Source organism: Podarcis pityusensis, assembly GCF_964106645.2.
Source record: "Podarcis pityusensis genome assembly, chromosome: 2".
NCBI classification, from domain to species: Eukaryota; Metazoa; Chordata; class Lepidosauria; order Squamata; family Lacertidae; genus Podarcis; species Podarcis pityusensis.
In genome coordinates this window covers 78,840,450-78,858,962 of record NC_138029.1, presented here as the reverse complement: position 1 = coordinate 78,858,962, position 18,513 = coordinate 78,840,450, and the positions used below count along the sequence as shown (strand labels likewise).

At 39.7% G+C, this 18,513-nt stretch overlaps 1 protein-coding gene and 1 long non-coding RNA gene across 6 annotated transcripts in view; one reads left to right on the top strand and one right to left on the bottom strand.

The window, feature by feature from the left end:
- The window catches only part of ATG7 (autophagy related 7), a 99,365-nt gene that overhangs the window by 4,581 nt on the left and 76,271 nt on the right, over positions 1-18,513 (bottom strand). The gene's annotated exons all lie outside the window — the stretch shown is intronic.
- On the top strand, positions 944-5,364 carry LOC308470792. Of its 4 annotated transcripts, none has more exons than XR_013982646.1 (4): positions 944-1,076; positions 1,421-1,549; positions 1,689-1,802; positions 5,085-5,364. It is a non-coding gene; the product is annotated as an uncharacterized lncRNA (long non-coding RNA). The 4 variants fall into 4 exon arrangements; XR_013982647.1 differs by having other exon boundaries at positions 5,031-5,363; XR_013982648.1 differs by lacking the exon at positions 1,689-1,802 and having other exon boundaries at positions 5,085-5,361.

Genomic DNA, 18,513 nt, shown 5'->3' with positions numbered 1-18,513 from the left:
AAACCATTCTTCAAGAGCAAAAGATGTGCTCAAAAGGGAGCTTGTGCTTACTAAACCACAGTGCTACTTTACTATTAAACTACATGCATATATCTATTGTAGAGGGAGTACTCAGGATTACGTGTGCTTCAGATTTGGTGCCAAAACTGGGCTCTCTTGGAATTTGAATGAAATTCCCTGGATGGGAATGTTATTCAGTTTTGAAGAATTGGTTTTAAAAAGCTGTATTTTGAGAGGTTGAACCTAGACAAACCTCTCGATTTAATAGACTGTTGCCTTTTCAGTTACAAGATTCTGCAGCAGCCTCCCTCAATCTAGTGCCTTCAAAATGTTTTGAACTGGAACTCCCATCAGCTCCAGCCAGAATGACCATTTGGAAGGCACTAGGTTGGGGAAGGCTTGCCCTAGAGTAACCAAAGAATTTAAACTAGGTATGAAGAGACTTTGCAAATAGAACAAATACTCAAGGCTGACCTTGTAATCTGCCAACTCTGCCGTTCTCTAATGTGGACATAGCCAACATGGTGCTCCCCAGATTTTGCTGGATTACAGCTGCCATATTGGGGTTCAGTTGGCAGTTTGCAAGAGGCAGTTAAACTGATGCTGGTGCTCAAGACTATGTAACTTGCGAGGTTTCAGTTATAACAATTTGCTGTCACATTTGGCTTTTATATGATTCAGTAGAATACAAAAAGGTCAAAATATAGCAAATCATTTTGTGGGACATTCCATTCAAATTTACTGGTCCATAGTTCTAGGCCAATGGCGTTCATCATATTAGTGAGAATGTGGCAACTGGTTGGAGAGAATAAAAGGGCAGGCTAAGCACTGTAAAAGGGTTAGTCTTTGATATATCTCTTCACCGTCTCCCAAACAACTTAAGCAGCAGCAAGATTCCAGAGAGGGGATAGGAACTGAGAAATCACTGTTGCTATAGGCAACAGATGACGCAGCAAACACCTTAAAGCTGAAATAACAGAAGGCAGAAGCTAAGAAGGATTCCAAGTGGGGAAAAAGAGTCCAGCAGCTGTCATTTTGAAGACCAGAAGTCTTCAGTGGTTGGCAGCTGACCTCTGGTAAAGACTTCAGTAAAGCTTGTAAGGTAGCGAAGAAAACCTGATCAGAGAAAGAACTGAGGCAAAGCTAGACATAATTTCAGGAGAGATCATGAACAGGGAAATCATAAGCTCAATGTCAAATTAAGGCTAGTCTGTAAGAAAAGTACACACCTGAGCAGAATACATGAATGTTCCAGTTATGTATTGGCTTTTAAATATTAACTTGGGAGTTTAAATTTCAGGTTCATGTTAAGCCCATGCAGGACTATGTATCTACTAACCCCGTTTGTGTGAAATTATCTTGTACAACAGGAAGGAAATAAAAACAGGGCTTTACCCTTTCTTTTCCTTTTCATTCACAGCTAAAAACAATTCTAGGTGAAGCAAATGTTTTTATGTGGAACAATGAAGGCTTTTCACCTGCTTCCTGCAACAAAGCTGCCTGAAAACAATTACTAACTAAAGCAGAAGTGGAAAAACATATATCAAGAGTAAGAAAACTTTAGCAATTCAGTACAAAGAATTAAATGTAAGGTTGAGGGCATGTGTATATTACAAAATTAGTTATTAATATAGAATAAATCTATAATAAGCATTTTCTTCTCTTCATGCATTACATGTTGTGTATAGGAACTTCTGAAGTAAGAGGATAAGGAGTGCATTGCAGGGTCTGGTGAAGGTCCACAGAATTCTGCATCTCCAACCACAGCCAGCTCAAGGCCGCTCACTGTCCAGGCTGTAGGGGTAAAAATGACTACACTGAATATATAAATAAGGAATGAAATGATAAAGAGAAAGGGTGTGTTAGGTTGTTACCAGGTGAACTAATTGCCTAGAGTAGCATTCATATTAAAGGCAATGTCAGAACAGACTTCGTGAAAAGTCTGCAGGTTTTTAACAGCACAGCAGCTAACAAGATGATTGTGCCTTTCCTCAACTTGGTAAGCTTCTGTACATCTTCCACTGCATCAGTTTACTCCCAAGTTTACAAATTTCCTCACTCCAAATTCAACATTTGTTCCCTTTATTTTGTATCTTCCTTCTTTCCCCTTATTTTTAAAGATTCCTTCATTTGGAATTTTTGCAGCTAAATATGCAGACCTTGTTTCTCCACATTCAAAATGCCCTGTGGGGCAAATTGAGATTCAACCTAGAACAATCTCGGACCACAATCCAATAAAAATGGAACTGAAAGGATTTGAAGAAAGAACTTTCAGATGGAGAATTAATGATTGTCTCTTAGATGATCAAAAAATTATAGAAAAAGCAAGAAAGAAATTAATTGAGTATTTTGTGGAGAACAGCAACAAAGGTACGAAGATGAGTGTAGTATGGGACGCAAGCAAGGCAGTGTTGAGAGGTTTTTTCATTCAACAGAATTCATTGAAGAACAAATACAGAGAAAAAGGGAGAAAAGAAATTTTAAAGCAGATAATGGACAATGAACAAAAACTTATTAAAAAACCAAACAACCTAAAAATAAAACAAGAGATTAAGACTTTGCAAGCACAATTCGCAATGATTATAAATAAAGAAATAGAGTTGAACATCAAAAGACTAAGACAAAAAAATTTTGAATTTGCGAACAAATCTGGCAAATGGCTTGCGTGGCAAATTAAAAAGAGAAAGGAGCAAAATACGATCAACAAAATCATGGTAAACGGAGAAGAGATAGACAACCCGAAGGGAATCAGAAAAGGATTCTTGGATTTTTATAGACATTTATATAGAAACAGAGAAAGAAACAACATGAGGAAAATAGAACAATTTTTGAAAGAAAAAAAGGTGCAAAAGATCCTGACAGAAAAGAAAGACCAACTGAATGCCCCAATAGGAAATGAGGAGATAAAATAAGTTATAAAGGAACTGAAAAGAGGGAAAGCCCCAGGACTAGATGGATTTACAGCAAGATATTATAAAGAAATGAGAGAGGTTTTAATGCAACCATTGAAAGAAGTAATGAACAACATCTTAAAGGAAAGAGACATCCCAGAAACATGTAAAGAAGCTTTCATTACATTGATCCCTAAACAAGACTCAGATCTAACACAAGTGAAAAATTATAGGCCTATTTCACTGCTCAATATAGATTACAAAATATTTGCAGGGATTTTAGTGAATAGATTGAAAAAAATACTGAAAGAAACTATTCATGAAGATCAAGCAGGTTTCCTTCCAGGCAGGCAGATGAAGGATAATATAAGAAATGTAATTAATATTTTGGAATATCTGACTGCAAGGAATGAGAAGCAAGCTATATTAATGTTTGTTGATGCAGAAAAGGCATTTGATAATATTGCTTGGGACTTTATGTTGAAGAACCTGGAGTTTATGGATGTGGGAACTGAGTTCTTTAATGGGATAAAGGCAATTTATACAGAGCAGAAAGCAAAGTTAATTGTAAATAATGTAACCACAGAAGATATAAAAATAACAAAAGGAACTAGACAGGGGTGTCCACTTTCGCCATTACTATTTATAATGGTCCTAGAGGTTTTCCTGAGGTCAATGAGACAAAATGAACTAATAAAAGGGGTAACAGTTGGCCAGAATGAATATAAAGTAAAAGCCTTTGCTGATGATCTGGTAATTACGATTGAAGAACCTTTAGAAAGTGTAAAAGAAGTTTTGGATGAGATTGAGAAATTTGGAAGTGTGGCAGGGTTCAGATTAAACAAGAAGAAAACCAAAATAATTACAAAAAATATGGATCAAAGTATAATAGAAATAATGCAACAAAGGACAGAGATAGAGGTGGTGAAAAAGGTTAAATACTTAGGAATTTGGTTAACTCCTAAGAATATCGACTTGTTTCAGAATAACTATATACCGGTTTGGAACGGAATAAAGAGAGACTTAGAGGTGTGGGGAAGAATGAAATTATCTTTTTGGGGTAGAATATCTACGATAAAGATGAGTGTCCTTCCAAAGATGTTATTTCTATTTCAAACTATCCCCATATTAAAGGGGGTAGCAATCTTTAGAGAGTGGCAAAGAGTGCTTTCAAGGTATATCTGGCAGGGCAAGAAGCCGAGAATTAAATTTAAATTATTAACGGATGCAAAGGAAAGAGGAGGCTTCACCCTGCCAGACTTGAAACTATATTATGAAGCAGCATGTCTTTGCTGGTTGAGAGAGTGGATAAAATTAGAGAATAAAGAACTATTAGACTTAGAAGGATTTGATAACAGATTTGGATGGCACGCGTATTTATGGTGTGAAAAGAAGAAAATCCATAAAGGCTTTGGGAACCACATACTTCGGAGGTCATTAATTGAAATATGGGATAGGTATAAAAACCTATTAGAACCGAAAGTTCCACACTGGTTGTCTCCATTAGAGGTTATGAGTGTAAAGAAAATAAATATGAGAGGTAATTGGATTACATATGGTGAATTGATAATCAAAGAAGGAGGAAAATGGAAATTAAAACCATATGAACAAGTCAAAGAATATGTATATGATTGGTTGCACTATTTCCAGGTTAATGAAATGTTTTAAAAAAAGACATTAAAGAAAGTGGTTATGTAGAAAAAGATTCAAAGTTCCAGACAGACGTGATAAACAATAATTGTAAAATTTTGTCAAAAATGTATAAAATATTGTTGGAATGGAACACTAAAGATGAAGAAGTTAAATCGGTAATGATACAATGGGCTAGAGATTTTGGTTATAATATTCAGTTTGAGGACTGGGAAAAACTGTGGAAAGAGAATTTAAGATTTACTGCATGTACAGTACTTAAAGAAAATGTTATGAAAATGTTTTACAGATGGTATATTACACCGGTAAAATTATCAAAAATGTATAAGATGTGTAACAAATGTTGGAAATGTAAAGAAAAAGAAGGTACGTTTTATCATATGTGGTGGGAATGTAAGAAAGTGAAGGGCTTCTGGGAGATGATCTATAACGAAATGAAAAAGATGTTAAAATATACATTTGTAAAGAAACCAGAGACCTTTCTTTTAGGAATTATAGGGAATGAAATCAGAAGAAAAGACTGTAAACTTTTTCAATATGCAGCCACAGCAGCAAGAATTCTACTGGCCCAGAAATGGAAACAAGAGGAAACACCGACAATAGAAGAATGGAGACTGAAACTGACTGACTATGCAGAATTGGACAGATTAACCGGGAAAATTAGATATCTTCGAGACCAAAAGTTTATCGAGGACTGGGGGAAATTTGTTGAGTATCTGAAAAGAACATGTGATGTGCAAACAACACTGGTGGGATTTCAAGAACCACTGTGAAAGTTGAGATATATTGTTAAAAAGAAATAGGAGTGGGAGGGAAGTTTAATGGCAATATAAACAGAGGAATGGGTAAACTGAGAGGTAAATATGGATGATTGTCAGAGAAGCCGAAGGAAGTCTAAAAAGAAACAAATTTGTGAAAATTTGATAGAATTGTATATTTGTGTCGGAAAATAATAAAAATTATTTATATATATAAAAAAAATGCCCTGTGGGGAGCTGGCGGAGCAGTTTGACTTCACCTTCCTGACTGAGCCATACTCCACTGCCTCTCAAGGCAATACTTTGGTGAATATGGAATGTTAAGCCAAACCATGGGAAAGTGTGAACGCATAAGTATGTGAATACTCACAGTCAGAGGCGCTAACTCCTGAAAAAGATTGTGGGGCCCCAACATGACATCTTGACACCACGTGCACAACATCACAAGGAGCCAGGGGGAGGAATCAAACGTGGTGGCCCCCATCGTCCCCCCTCCCACTGCCATGCAAGGAAAGGACGAGGAAGTTGCCCCAGCCAGTGGTGGTGAGATGTCAGTCACCAAAGCAGGACCATGCCCTCTTCTGCCCTGGGAACAACGGGGGGCAGCCACCTCAAAAAACATTGGGGATCCCAAAGTGCCTCAGCCCCTAGGAGTTGGCACCTATGCTCACAGTAAAAGCAGCAGGTTCTTCTCTGCTCACCAGTCCTCCTGCTGCTGCTATGCTACTTTGAGTGAAGTCGTGGTGTGGCTTAGTGTTAATCCCATTTTACTGTGATTGCTTGCACATTCATATTTAGCCTTGGTTTGGCTTAGCGTTATGTGCAAACCAGGCCATCATCTGCTGGGTTTTAATTATTACCTGGATGCCAATTACATATATTCAATTGTATCTTTATTCTCCCACCACTTTCTCTCTTGATTACAATCTTTTAAATTTAACTACAACATAAAATCAACTTTTCTTTTATTGAAGTGCATCTGTTACTTACAGCATGTTGCTATGTGCACTTTGCACATAAAATCATAGAATGGAAGGGACCATGAGGATCATCTAGTTCAACCACTTGCAATACAGGAATCTTTCACTCAATGTCGAGCTCGAACCTACAACCCTGAAATTAAGAGTCTCATGCTCTACCAACTGAGCTATCCCTCAGGAGTGTAAATGATTTGTCTCATTTATACATATACACTGGTACCTCGGGTTACATATGCTTCAGGTTACATACGCTGCAGGTTACAGACTCCGCTAACCCAGAAATAGTACCTCAGGTTAAGAACTTTGCTTCAGGATGAGGGAGTAGTCTGAGGGAGTAGTCATAGTCAGTGTATATAATATATAGTGGTACCTCAGGTTAAGTACTCCATTCTTAACCTGAAACTGTTCTTAACCCAAGGTACCACTGTACATTCATGTTAGCAGGGATGCAAAGCAGCAGCTAAATGCATATGCTAGGAAGTCCCACATTGAGACTCACCTGAGCCACAGACAAACTTTGCTACCTGGCCTCAGGCCACTGTCTGCAAGATAAGGATAACACTACAGTGATACCTTGGGTTACACACGCTTCAGGTTACATACGCTTCAGGTTACAGACTCTGCTAACCCAGAAATAGTACCTCGGGTTAAGAACTTTGCTTCAGGATGAGAACAGAAATCGTGCTCCGGTGGCACGGCAGCAGCAGGAGGCCCCATTAGCTAAAGTAGTACTTTAGGTTAAGAACAGTTTCAGGTTAAGAACGGACCTCTGGAATGAATTAAGTTCTTAACCTGAGGTACCACTGTATACTCAGTCATGACACTCTTATTTATGTAATAAAGGCTTCCTTTACGGCTCTCCACTGTTCACTTAACAGTATCAATGCTAATTCTATGTTCAAGAAACATTTGCTAGCAAGATTATTCAACTGATGCTTATTCAAGCAGAAAACATTCCTGCTAGATAGAAGTCCACTCCTGAACATTATATTTTTTTTTTTTAAAAGAAAAGAATGAATGACATATTAAAGGTTTCATACCTTCCTTTTGTATATGAAATGCTACATGTCTGTTGATGATGAACTAAACTTAGGGTAGCCAATATTGTGCTCTCCATAAGCAATATCTGTATAATTCTAATCTAGCCAACATTTTAAAATTGAATTAAATCTGAAATGTTTTCCTTTAGAGAGAAGTGAACAAAACTTAAAGATTTCCTTGAGTGTCTAGTAATATTTAGATGTATTTATGAGAAAACTGTAAATGTTGCAAACTATTTTCCCACAAAAGAAAACTCATCCTAAAACAAGGGAGGTGTCCAGTGCTGGTTATTGTGATTTCAGGAGGAACTCATGCACAGTACAATTCTAAAGACCTGAGAGGAGGAGATAAAGGCGTTGATATCTAAAGAATTTGACGTTTCCTCTCTTCAACTCACCGAAGCAGAAATGACTTCTTCAGCAACATGTGCTATAACATATGCTATAGAGCAGTCAGAATTGCAGAGTATGCTGCAGATGTGAGTCAGTACCTTAAAGGCTTCCAATTGCTTACAAGCCAAACAGCTTGTTTTGGCTCTCAACACTGTCTCCCCTTATGGGACCTACTTTGATCTTTTTAAGCTATTATACAAATGCAATTACATTCATTTTATGGGATCAACAGGGACTAGAGAAAGAGCACACTAATCCCAGTGTGAGTGATGGTGTGAGAAGCTACTTTTTGTAATATGAATCGAGGGCTGCAAATATCTTTAGCGCATTCCCAAAATGAGACTGTGCCGCAAAGCTGCAAAATGAATTCTCTCCATAAAGCATCTTAATACAGCCAGCAGATATATAGTACAAGTAAGATTCCTGGCCCCTTCATTCATAAATGCCCTCAATTCTTTCTTAAATTTACTCCAAACTGTTACAAAAATAAGGAACCTAATGTTCAGAAAAATGTGCTCTTATGACTGTTAAATATATCTCTTGACTAAGAGTTGAAATTGTTAGTTTATTTATCTGAACACAACCCCCCAAAAGTCAGGCAACAGAAGATAACGAAGACAATGTGATTTATATGAGTGCACATATAAAGCATGGCTGTGGTACTCATAGTGCTACTCATTGGAAGGCTAACAGCACAACATTCACCTTTTAACAATGCTGCATAATTGCCATTTTGAATAACTAAGGTTTTTTAAACAACTTTCTATATATTTTTTTACATACTACAACCACCATTTAATGCTTAAGGACATGGCACCCTGTTGCACAACTCTGAAGCCCAACAATGGCTGGAGGCCCACAGGTTCCTCCTCACTGCCACTCCTCACTGCAGATATCATCAGCCTCTTCAAACCCAGAACCCTCTTTTCATCCAAACATGTGTTTGGAGATCATATATTTACCATATACAGTATTTGCATGGTGGTAGCGCTCCTTTTGCAACCCACCTTTGATCAGGGTTTGAGCCACTGCTGAATACCAGCACTCTAAAGCAGTCAGGGATCATCTCCAGCCCACTCTTCAGCTCTAAGCAAAGAAGACGGACAAGGGAAACCTGTCTGTTGTGCTGCAATTTGAAGCTGCTGTCTAAAGAGCTGTGCCACCTGGAAGAAAAACCTCCTGCCGTCCTCTGAAGCCACATGGTAGCTGCTGCTTCTACCAACCAATTCAATCCACTAATGGGGTCCGAAGTAAAAGTAACTGAGCAGGAAAGATCTTGGGAGTAGTGGTGGATGGCTCAATGCAAATATCAACCCAGTGTGCAGAAACCTGTGAATTATTATTGATGATGATGATGAATAATTGCTCACTTCCTAAGTCTGTGTCTCAAAGTAGTGAGGCCTTGAGTGGTTGTCCTTAATTTGAGGGTACCAAATAGAATAACAGGCAGCGATAATGGATGCTCTGTCTTGGATGGCACCATGATTCAAGACCCAATTTCTAAATTCATACCTTTTAAAGGATAAATATCGATATTTGGAAATATAAGCCCTAGGTTTATGTTGATACTTTTGTGCCCAATCTCCTATCCTTAGTTGCTCCAAATAGCAGAGCTAGGTGAGAATATGGTCCCTCAAAGGCATTTAGTCTATGCCAGTATCCAAGATAAGCTAGATCAATTCTGGATGCTATTGAGGGGATATCCAACTGAGCACTAAGATGAGCTGACTGAGTCCCAGGAGGAAGCCCCCCCCCCAAATTAATTCTGTAGAACTTCTAGTTCAGATTTGACACCACTTCCCCAAATTTCAGCACCGTAAAGCATTTGTGCAATATTCTTTGACACATAGATCTTAAGGGCAGGATTTATTAGCTGTTCCTTCTAAACTGGAAAAACCTCTATAACTGCCCAGTAGAATGGGCAAGCTTGCATTATTAGTGTCAGCCGAATTAGGAATTGAAAATGTTCTGGACTGGGTTAATAAGGAATAAATTCCTGCTCCTCATGAAGGCTACCAGGGCCAATAACTCCTAAGCCCTTTACCCTAACTGGGGTTGCTAGAGGGGGGTTTCTAAGCCCAACAACTAAGAAGTGAATGAGGCAGTGAAGTGGTCCAAAGATGCCCAGCTGGGGGGAAGGGGAAGATAGGGGTGTATGTTGGGGGGGGGGGAAGAAGGTGCTTATCTTCTGTTTCCCCCTCTAATGCATGTCTGTAGGAGAACTGTAAATTATCATTATTATTATTTTGTTTTGTTTTGCTCCATGTCATGAGCTTTTTCAGGAAGAAATTGTGAATGTGTTGGATTTAAATACAGGGAGACAAGATTGTACTGTACAGCTATAATGCAAGGCCTTGGGCTGGCAAATTCCTCAGTCCAAAGTAAACAGGCTACAAGAACAGCTCTGATCATCTCTTTCTTTACTTTGGCACCATTTAACTCACTTCCCTAAATATAGATCTTGTTTTGTGTAAATTGGCCAGTTCTTGCTACACTGTCCATTAAAAAGATATACTCTGCTGTTCAACTCCATATATGCGCATCTGATTCTAACCCCATCTCAGCTACACACAACTATTTAGTTAAATGGTTTTTTATCATTTTCATCTCTTGCTTAGGAAGAACTAAAAGTGCAGAATTCATTTATCCAGGCCAGCTAACCATTTACAAAACAAGCCAAGGAAACAGTTTCAAAATTAACCAATTTTTAAAGAAAGACACTGTTTTTAGGAATTTTAGGAAATGTAAAACACCACTTTAAAAAGTGGATTTAAACACACACACACAACTATAATAACAAGAAACACAGAAATAAATTCAAAATGTGTATATTCTGTTTTAGTTTACCAACAGAATTAATCTAAGTCATCAGTCAACTCCAGCTTAGGCAAAGGCCTGCTGTAAAGACTTAGACCAGGGGTAGCCAACACAGTGCCCCACCTCCCGTTAATTTTTAAACTACAACTTCCATCATCCTTGACCATTGGCTATGCTAGACAAATCAAAATATTTTTGCCTGGGGACAAGAAAACATCAGATTTTGTGACAGGCAAACCTATACAGAATGTACTTGCAGTGTTTCTCTTGGTATTAAATCCCACTGAGGAAACCCAGATATTGTGCTGTGAGATCCATAAACAATTTTGTTGCCCTTGCTTTGTAAAGGTTTTTATAGCAAGTTCTGCCTTGTTCAAATTAAGATCTGGTCTTCACTTCTACCCAATAACCCTCCTTTCCATTTTTTTTCAAATGTCAACATAATCATTCACTACCATTTTGGCTAGTTGACATTTCTGGCTTCAATTTTACATCACCTAAACTGTTTAGAAACAGCCAAGCTTGCAAAGCAGGCAGCTTTAACTGAGATTGCTTATTTTCAGTTTCCTGATTCTGAAACCTGTCTGGGCCACTCTGTCTGGGATACCTGCCCTCTTGGGATTCCCTGTTTAAATGTTAATTTGCTTTGTTATTGGGCACAGATGAAGTTACTTAACTCTGGAGTATGTTGTTGTATATGATTAGTCCCATTTTAATCGGTATGGGCTTGGAAACCTGGTGTTGTAATCTTTTTACAAAGGTGGACCTTCTCAGTAGAGACCTAAATTTTGAAGCCACAACAGTGCTAAAAGACAAAAAAGGCAGATTTATTTTTTCCTAAAGGGGTACTAGATGGCCAAACTAAACTGACAATTGGCTCCATATATGCCCCAAACACAAAACAATTAGAGTTCATCCAAAAAAACATTTAACAAATTCCTCTCCTTCTCTGAAAGGAAAGCAATCCTAAGAGGTTAAAGGTAAAGGTAAAAGTACCCCTGACCATTAGGTCCAGTCGCGGACGACTCTCGGGTTGCGTGCTCATCTCGCTCTATAGGCCGAGGGAGCCGGCATTTGTCCGCAGACAGCTTCCGGGTCATGTGGCAGCATGACTAAGCTGCTTCTGGCAAACCAGAGCAGCGCACGGAAAAGCCGTTTACCTTCCCGCTGGAGCGGTACCTATTTACCGTATTTTTTGCTGTATAAGACTCACTTTTTCCCTCCTAAAAAGTAAGGGGAAATGTGTGTGCGTCTTATGGAGCGAATGCAGGCTGCACAGCTATCACAGAAGCCAGAACAGCAAGAGGGATTGCTGCTTTCACTGCGCAGCGATCCCTCTTGCTGTTCTGGCTTCTGAGATTCAGAATTTTTTTTTCTTGTTTTCCTCCTCCAAAAACTAGGTGCGTCTTGTGGTCTGGTGCGTCTTATAGAGCGAAAAATACGGTACTCATATGTTGCACAGTATAGAAGGAACTAGAGGGCAAGAGTACGCAGCACTTATATTTATTTATTTTATTTAAAATATTACTTAACATCATGAAAAGATTCCAGGGAAGTGTACAAAACTGTGAGTTAAAAACAAATCCTTTCAACTTTTTGCGCTGGTTCTGTGTGTCACACAGCCTTGGTTTTCGCGATATATAGCGTATTTTTTGCTCTATAAGACTCACTTTTCCCCTCCTAAGAAGTAAGGGGGAATGTGTGTGCGTCTTATGGAGCGAATGCAGGCTGCACAGCTATCCCAGAAGCCAGAACAGCAAGAGGGATTGCTGCTTTCACTGCACAGCGATCCCTCTTGCTGTTCTGGCTTCTGAGATTCAGAATATTTTTTTCTTGTTTTCGCCCTCCAAAAACTGGGTGCATCTTGTGGTCTGGTGCGTCTTATAGAGCGAAAAATACGGTATCTACTTGCACTTGATGTGCTTTTGAACTGCTAGGTGGGCAGGAGCTGGGACCGAACAACGGGAGCTCACCCCATCGCAGGGATCCAAACTACCAACCTTCTGATCGGCAAGCCCAAGAGGCTCAGTGGTTTAGACCACAGCACCACCCGCGTCCCACAACCTAAATACGAGAGGCACCTCCCTAAAATACATCCATCCTACAATCCCATGGGCTGCCTTCCTCAGAAGGAAACCTCTAACAATTAGAGACTCCTACAAACTACTGAAAGTGCTAAGAAACGGAAGCCGTATTTGGTGCGAGCAATTGAAGTTTAGAGGTAAAAAAAGAATACATAGTATTAATAGCATGAGGATGAAGAAAGTTTAGCTGTACTTGCCAGCCGTTACAGAGCACACAAACTGGTCTCCTGAGATTCCACAGTGGCAACATTTTACTTTTAACCAGAGATTTAAAGAGACATTTAATTTTGTCTTTGGCATCGTAACTAGTTGAAATATATTTTTAGGACACAGTCATCAGCTGCTGAAGCTGTACAACCTCCATTTATTTTAACATGGATTTTGAATTCATCTCACAGAAATTAATGATTGTTCCAAATTAGCAAATCTCAAGAATATGTTGATACAAATATAAATATTCTTGCAAGAGGCATCTATCTTCACAAAACACAACAATAAAGTATTTTTTTTAAATTAAGCCTTTGGAAGAAAAGCAAAATAATCAGTTTTGCGACAAGAATCCCTATGCACTAACATCTGCATCTGTAAGATCTGTTTACCATGACTGCATTTATTCCAAAGTCAATGTTAGGTGTATGGTTTTAAAACCTCAATAAATTGAGGCTGTTGTTTGGTTTATTCTAATTTCCCCCCACTAAGACTTCCTAACAGCTTGCAGGTGCAGTTATAAAGGCTTGTCCTTGGCTTGTCCAAGAACATCAAGCGATATTAGGGAACATCTTCCTGATATTTTGGGTGTTAACCAGTGAACAATTTTAAACAAAAATCCTGGAAGGACGGATGGCCAGATGGCTAATTAGGTGACAAGCAGTAGGAGCTCAGCTGAACAATTACAGGAAAATCAACAGTTGTCATTATGATAAAGGACGGCTTCAGAGTTCGTTATTGAAGTCATATTCCCAAAGGCTGTGTAGGGGGGAATTTACTTCTTCTGAACATAGTGCTTTAATATTGCTGTGTCTGTTTTGGCCTGAAGCTACATATTAGAAATGATAAAAGAAGTTCTTTCATACAGTTTTAAAATCAGAGTGGTTGCACTGCCAGTATCAACATGACAAAATGCTTTTGGCTACAAAGAGAGAAAGCTCTGTAAGTAGTACCAGACAAGTGTGAACAGAAACTTTCCTAGCCAATCAAAGCACAAGCCTTATCTCATCTCTCACGGTTTTCTACCTTTTTATATTTCAGACAGATTTAGTAACTGTTGCTTTGGCAGTAATTACAGAACAAGTTCAGCACAATTATTCTATCGTCAGAAGATGGGAGTTTTGTTTTCAGGGCCTTTCCTTTGGTCAGTTCTGTGCCAATGTAACCAGGGCACTTGCTGCGTAGTCTACGGAAGGAAGCTACGCAGCAAGGGAACTCCGTAAATAATGTTTCCTTCAGATGGGAAAAGGTAACTTTTTGCTATACTGTGGATAAAAAACATTGTTCTCTATTTTCCTGTTGAAACTTGAAAATAAGGGCTGAGTATTAGGGGTAACAATTTTTTGCTGTAACAAAAAGGTAGACAATGAGCTGCATGGGCTATACTGGGACCTCTCTGAACATTCTGGCTGCACTATTTGCTTTCTCAGGTAAAAGAGGTTGGATAGGATCAGGGTGAGCAAGTTGTTCAAGCAGTAAACCCAAATACAGTATTTGCAAAGATTAGTTGCAGCTCTGCTACTTTTATGAAGATTGCAGCCTACAACTGGTAGGCATACTGCATTTATTGCACAATATTCTTATTATGAAATTAGTGCACACAACTGAATCAGAATCATTATAATTCTGAAGAAATACACACACACACACACACACACACACACACACACATTATTAGTCTCACTATTTCCCACCCTTCGGCAAATTTTTAATGCTTAGTTTTCAAATTTTATACCTGCACTTATTCAGGTTAATCAACCCCTCTCTGCCCCATTGCCATTAAAATCAAATAATAATAATAATAATAATAATAATAATAATAATAATAATAATTTATTATTTATACCCCGCCCATCTGGCTGGGTTTCCCCAGCCACTCTAGGCGGCTTCCAGCAGAATATTAAAATACAATGATTCATCCAGTATTAAAAGCTTCCCTAAACAGGGCTGCCTTCAGGTGTCTTCTAGAAATCTGATAGTTATTTCTTTGACATCTGGTGGGAGGGTGTTCCACAGGGCGCCACTACAGAGAATGCCTTATGCCTGGTTCCCTGTAACTTTGCTTCTCGCAGTGAGGGAACCGCCAGAAGGCCCTCGGTGCTGGACCTCAGTGTCTAGGCAGAACGATGGGGGTGGAGATGCTGTTTCGAGTATACTGGGCCGAGGCTGTTTAGGGCTTTAAAGGTCAGCACCAACACTTTGAATTGTGCTCAGAAACGTACTGGGAGCCAGTGTAGGTCTTTCAGGACCAGCGTTATGTGGTCTCGGCAGCCACTCCCAGTCACCAGTCTAGCTGCCGCATTCTGGATTAGCTGTGGTTTCCAGGTCACCTTCAAAGGTAGCCCCACCTAGAGCGCATTGCAGTAGTCCAAGTGGAAGATAACCAGAGCATGCACCACTCTGGCAAGACAGTTTGTGGGCAGGTAGGGTCTCAGCCTGCGTATCAGATGGAGCTGGTAGACAGCTGCCCTGGACACATAATTGACTTCTGTCTTGTCAGGAATCAACCTGAATCTGTTAGCTGCCATCCATCCTCCAACCGCCTCCAGGCACACAGGACATTCACCGCCTTCACTGGTTCTGATTTAAAAGAGAGGTAGAGCTGGGTATCATCTGCATACTGATGAACACCCAGCCCAAACCCCCTGATCTCCTCTCCCAGCGGCTGCATGTAGATGTTGAAAAGCATGGGGGAGAGGACAGAACCCTGAGGCACCCCACAAGTGAGAGCCCAGGGGTCACTCATCCCCCAACACCACTTTCTGAACACTACCCAGGAGGAAGGAGCAGAACCACTTTATAACAGTGCCGTCAGCTCCCAGCTCCTCTAGAAGGTCCAGAAGGATCTTATGGTCGATGGTATCACAGGCCGCTGAGAGATCCAGCAAAACTAGGAACCAGCTTTCAACTTTGTCCCTAATTCACCGGAGAGCATCAACCAGCGTGAGCAAGGCAGTTTCAGTCCAAATGGTTCCAAATGGATCCAAATGGTTTGCATCCTCCAGGCATGCTTGGAGTTGTTCAGCAACCACCTGCTCAATCACCTTGCCCAAGAATGGAAGATTTGAAACTGAGCGATAGTTGGCCATATTGGCTGGGTCTAAAGATTATTTTATTTTAAGAAGCGGTTTAATAACAACCTCTTTCAGCGGGTCTGGGAAGGCTCCCTCACAGAGAGAAGCATTCACCACCCCGCGAAGCCCATCGCTCAGCCCTTCCCGGCTCGCTTTTATTAGGCAGGATGGGCAAGGATCACGGAGACAGGTGGTCGATTTCACTCGTCCAAGCAGCCTGTCCACATCCTAGGAGGTAACAGATTGGAAGTGATCCCACGCAAATTCCCCAGCCATGGTGTAATCCTGGGTTATTTCAATAAACCTTTTTGTAAATCGGGGTAGTCAATTTGCTGAACTACTTCCCCCTCCCACACCAGCCTGCTTGCCCAGTAAGGTTGATTGGGACAAGAAGTAAGGCCTTTCTTAGCAGCTGCACCAGTTTTATGGAACATCTTGCCCCGTGAGATTCAGAGAGCTCCATCTTCAACTCTCAGACTTTTTCAATTCCTCAAGGCTTTTAATTTGTCAGGCTGAGTTTGTGGAGAACGGTGTTTTATCTGATGTGCCTGCTCTTTTAGGTTTGATAATACTGTTGTTAAAGTTTTAATTTGGGGTTGTTATTGTGTGATGTTTATCTCACCAGTAGAATTTTACATTGTGATTTCAATTGATGGAAGTCAGCCTGGTGTACTACATGCATGTTATATAAAAATAGAAGCTTTTTTTTTTAGGGGGGAAGGATGGGGAAGGATTAACTCTGCTCTGCCAATCCAATTTCCACCCCCATATGAGAATTTTTTCATACAAAAAAGGGGGGATCCTTTGTTAGGAAATTCAGGGTTGAGAAGTTTCATTTCAAACTAAACATTTTAAAATCTAGCCCATCAATGTAATGAAAAGGATGAAAAAAACAAAACCACAAACTACCATTATTACAATCTTCAATTTAAATAATTCTATTTTACATAGTTGAATACCACCACCATATGTACAATTTTATCCCAACAACACTACTTAACAGCAACTGATTTATAAAAACAGACCTCATAAAGGAGGTTTGTTAGTGACAAGACCATGCCATTTATTCTAGTTTTCATATATTCCTTTGCTCTGGCAGATGTTTTGTTGGGTGTGGGTCACCCTGCAGTTTTTAATATTCTTTAAAGTCTTGTTTCAACATGTTTATGGAGAATTAAAGATGTACTTTCTTTATAATCTCTCTCTCTCTGTGATCTCAATGAATGAATGATGTGTGACTTAATTTGCCAAGCTTTTGATTTCCATCATCTTGGATGAGATCATACCTTTCTGATCATAACACTTATTTCCAAGTTTACAGGTGAAAAAACTACCAGCCAGTATTGAAATATTCTCATATGTGATAAAATCCTACCTTTTGAAATTCATTTTCCTTTACAAATTGTTTCACCTCAAATCACATACTGATATATCCCCTAAAATGCAGTTAGTTCTACAACTTCATTATGGACTTTTTTAAAAAGTAAAAAGTTATGAAGATGATGATTTTATGCTCCAGCTTTCTATAAAACTACACTAGATGACTACAACGCTGAACAGTCTAGAAGGCAGCATGTCAAAAAAGGAAACAATGTGAATAGGATTTGATAATGCAAGTTACTTATGGCATCTCATAGACTCAGAATTGTACAATTGGAAGGTCAACCCCCTGCAATATTTTCTGGACTGAAAAAAGCTGCACCCATTTTGAGTACCAGTGATTGCAATGCCTAATTCCTGTTCAATATCATTGAATTCCAGTATAAGCAATTAAAATGGTGCATGGGAATCAGATTACAGGCAACCACCGTTTTGCGTGCACTCAAAGGCCGTGCGACCATGCATGCACAGGTTGTTTTCAGACCTGGAAGACAAAGTAACGGGTTTATTTATGCAATGACCCAGAATACAGCCCCCACGCAAATCAGGAGGTGCCTGTATGCTTTTTTAAAAAAACAAACTACCGTATTTTTTCATGTATAAGACGCCCCCTGTTTTTTTGAACCCAAAATTAAGAAAATGAAATCCTAAAATAGAAGTGAAAATCTGGGTGATTGGCGGCGGCAAGTTGTTGATCTTTTTTTGGGCGTCTTATGCACCCTCAAAATTTCCAGAGTGAGGTGCATGCAGTGCACGGTGGTGCAGAAGCAAAGGCAGTGACTGGGGCACCACACGCTCCTCCTCGGTGGCAGAGGGGAAGAGGGGAAGAGGGGAGAAAGGAAAGAAGGGCAAAGGAGAGGTAGCTGAGGCAGCTGCTCTCAATTTGGTGGTTGAGCCAGTGGGGGCTTCAGGAGGCGAGCCAGTCACCAGCATGCAGCCGGGGGGAGAGAGAAAGGGGGACGGCAGCAGGGGGGACTGCCTCAGACCATCCAAGCTAAAATCCTGGACATATGTTTAAATATTTTAAAAATTCCCTCAGATGCCCATGTTCTGTGTACAAGACCCCTCCATTTTTTTAAACCAAAAAACCTTGTCTTATACACAGTATTTAGCATTCTAGACTGCATCTCAAAGGCTCAAAACTGGCTTAGTTACATGACTAATCCTTATAAAAGCTCTGTAAAGTAGGTCAGGTATTGTGTTACCTTCCATAGTGTATGGCAAAATGGACGAGAGGGA